Source organism: Lissotriton helveticus, chromosome 3_1, assembly GCF_964261635.1.
Source record: "Lissotriton helveticus chromosome 3_1, aLisHel1.1, whole genome shotgun sequence".
Classification (NCBI taxonomy): Eukaryota; Metazoa; Chordata; class Amphibia; order Caudata; family Salamandridae; genus Lissotriton; species Lissotriton helveticus.
Window position 1 is genome coordinate 663,390,168 of NC_136061.1, and position 3,676 is coordinate 663,393,843.

At 51.0% G+C, this 3,676-nt stretch overlaps 1 pseudogene; it reads right to left on the reverse strand.

Annotated features, from left to right (window-relative positions):
• Positions 1-693: 693 nt before the first annotated feature.
• LOC144823558 (uncharacterized) lies at positions 694-1,770 on the reverse strand (annotated as a pseudogene).
• Between the last annotated feature and the right edge of the window lie 1,906 nt (positions 1,771-3,676).

Below are 3,676 nucleotides of genomic sequence, written 5' to 3' on the forward strand. Positions count from 1 at the left end.
ATGGAAGTTCGGCGTGATCATTATTGGAGGGGATGGGGTTATGGGAGTTCATGCATATGGCTGGTAGGATTAACAAATTAGCTAGATGGGATTAGATACTGTTAATTGTCAAGGGTATGACTTTCAAAGCAGTGATCTTTGGATTGCGGTATGGGCAGGACACTTGCAAAAATACAATAATAGAATACAAATATTTAATAATAATAGCAATGAAGGCAAAAATGCATGTGATTTGGAGAATGTTTTGAGTCTACACCATTTTTTCTTGCAAAGATATAGGAATTGTTCATTTTTGAGACAGCATGCAATCTGATGGTGCAATCCGAGGGTGCAATCCTGCATGAATTTAGAATCTACAAAATACATAATTCTCACCCATCTAAGGCAAAAGTAGATCTTCACCCTGCATCCCAAAAACATTTTTCAAGCCAAGCTAAATATACCATTTGCAGTGTTTGTTCCTAGTCCACATAGTTAGGAGTGCTTTTGTGAATTCATCAAGACTCTGGGTTTTCAAGTGTTTTTCAAGGAGGAGCGGCGTGATTGTCTCACATGGACCATTAGTAATGGTTATAATAAGCAAAGACTGTCTCCCAGTTGGGGAGACTCCCTACAATTCAGAGGGGCCTTGACTGATTCCAGGCCTGTGCGGCTGTGCCTAAACGGCTTGTAAATCTTGAAATCTAGACAACACTAAGCTGTGCCCCTTACCTTCCAGGTCAAAAGCAGCACATTGATGATAGCCAGCAGAGGACAGGGTCCGTTTTCATTCTGGGTAACAATTGGAGTCTTCTGCTCCTTCCACAGTAACCACTTGATGTGATAGACAGACTGCCCAGTGCCGCGCTCCCGCCCCGCCGGCTCCTCCAGACCCTCGCTGACACTGAGGTCCGAACTGGGGTGGGAGGGCAGGTGGGAAGATGACTCTTGGGAGTCCAGGCTGGGAGAGGTGGCTGCAGGGGGAGAGCTGGAAGAAGGAACTTTATGTGGGGAGCTTCCTCCGGGTGTGGAGGGGGGGTTGGGGACTCACGATGACAGGTGGATGAAGAGGCCCCGGGTGGCAAGAGGGTGGGTAGGGAAGCCACAGGCAGGGGCTTCAATGAAACATCTGCAGAGATTAAGTGGCTGGGCGGGGCAGATCCGGGTTCCAAGGGGTTTGGCGAGGTGGAGAGGGAGGGCAATGTGAAGGGTGGCGACAAGGGGTTGGGCAAGGCAAGCTCGGAACCTGACGAAACAGCCGTCGGGGGTAGGGGTAGGGGTATGCGAGGACAAGCCTCGGAGAACGAGGGGTCTTGAAAGGCAGTCTCTGCAGACTGAGAGGTTTCAACGGTGGTCTTGGGCTCTAAGTGGCTATGATGAGGAGAGGCCGCAGGTGGAGATGGGGTGTGAGAGTCCTCGTAGACGGGCAGTGGGACAGCCCTGAGGGGAAGGGGATTGGGAGAGGCGGCGCTGATGTTCAGCGAAGAGGCCCCGGACGGGGGGGCTGTGCTCGGAATTGTCCGGGGCTTCTTCGTGCTCCCGCTGCCTAGGGAGCAGGGAGCTGCCGCTGGCCTCGGGGCTTCCGGGAGGTGCCCAGTCCGGGGGTCCGGGACATTGTGCCTCGGGGGCCTCCCCCTGTGAAGGTGCGCTGATGGGGCCGCCCTGACTGTCGTCACAAACGGGTTGCGGCTTCCATGGCTGGGTGCTCATCCTCTCCTCCGGGATGTGGGCAGCTATTCCTCCTCCTCCTCCTCCAGCGAAGTCCGCTGCCTGCTCGCTCTCCATGCGGCTGATCGGAAGGTAAAAATGTAAAGCGGGAGGGGGCGGGAAAGGGGGAGGAGAGACGCAGAAGACGGCCGGAGCAGGAAGACGGGTGCCGGCTCAATGCCGGACCAGATTCGGGGGCGGGAGAGAACACGGACGACGGGAGGGGGGCGGGAGAGGACACGGACGGCGGGAGGGGGGCGGGAGAGAACACGGATGGCGGTAGGGGGGCGGGAGAGGACACGGACGGCGGGAAAGGGGAGGGAACGGGAAACAACGTAACTCCGCTCAGGGAAAAAATCTCGGGAACGCCCCCGAATCTGGTCCGGCCTTGACGGACAGATCCGGCACTCAATGGCTAGCCTCCATTTATGGAGCTAGCCAATGAGAGCCGGGGGACGTTCCCGAAGTCCTTATTGTCAACAAAGGATTTCACCTGCGCTGAAAAGCTGCGCAGAGCGCAGCCTTTCGGCAGGCGAAACCCAAAAAGGAGGCCTGTGGGCAAAGTAATCAGGATCTTGATAACGTCTTATTTCACTTTTCGCTTGAGCCTATTCTTATTTTATATGTGCAGAGCGGGCATAGTAATGTCCGCAGTCAGATCAACGTGAATGAGCGGGAGGGGATTTGCTTGTGAGTGACTGTGGACTGTGGTCAATGTGGTGTGGTCGGACTTGGGAACAGTGGGAGGTGGGGTGGGGGGGGGGCGAAGAAACGGTCACGGACAGGGTTGGGCGGTGAAAAGACAGACATTAGGGCGGGGGGAGCGAGATGAAACAGTGCGGTGGGGGAGTGAGATGGAGCCAGGACTGGATGGTGGGGTGTCGAAGCAACAGATGTGGGCAGGCGGGTTGGACGGAAAACAAGCAGCATCGGGAAATGGCATAAAAACTCAAGCACTCATGTGGAGTGTTTGAACACAAGAAAATAGTAGCTCCAAAAACAGTGCAGTGGATGGTCAATGCTCCGTGGGATGCCCAAATGCAAGAAGAGGATATGACGCAGGCATGCTGAGACCATTTGGAAATAAAGCAAATGAGAGCGAGCCTGAAGGGAGCCATTGATAATCTAGGGGCGGGCTGTAAACCCACTAATTGTAAACAAAATGTCTCTAGGAGACAGATCATGCTCTGTCTAAAAATTATGTGATGAGGGAGCACAGCCATCCCTCAAATGTCACCAAAATCGAAGTAAGGCATGTACTTTAAAATTTAAAAGAGGCATGCACTAGTTCCTGAGAGCCAAATTCTAAAATCTTAAAAGATATGCTCTCTACAGTACCTGAATACAACACAGGACAGCTACCAACTATACCAACTTTATCACGCTTAATAGTACAAGATAAAAAAGCCACTGGTGATGCTCCTGCTGCCCCTAGAAGATACAAAGACAACCAAATTCCTTAACACTAAACCATCACACGCAACAATGAACCCTTCCTCCTACAAGACAACCTAAATAATGACAAACGCATTTTTATATTTACTACAGCATATAATTTAATAGGACTAAGCCATTGTCAAACACAGTTGATGGACGGAACATTTAAAATGTGCTCTGAATCATTCACTCTGATATACACCATGCATGGTTGAAAACCAAAAGACCTTACAGCCCACATATATCCCGTGCTACCTAATCAACAAACTAGCACTTAGTACGAACTACTAAACCACATTAAAATTAAAACAAACAACTACTCCCCACATAAAATAATAACGAACTTTGAACAAGCCATGATACAAACAGCACTCACACACAGCCATTAAGGCTATTAGTACCACTTTAATCAAAGCATTTGGATTCATCCCAAACAATCTGCACGAAGTGTAGAATATACAACAAACCGACAGTTTGAGCATGAAAGTGCCCTTTTGTATAACCCCCCCTCCCACCCCCCTCCCCACACACACACACACACTACACTGGAGCC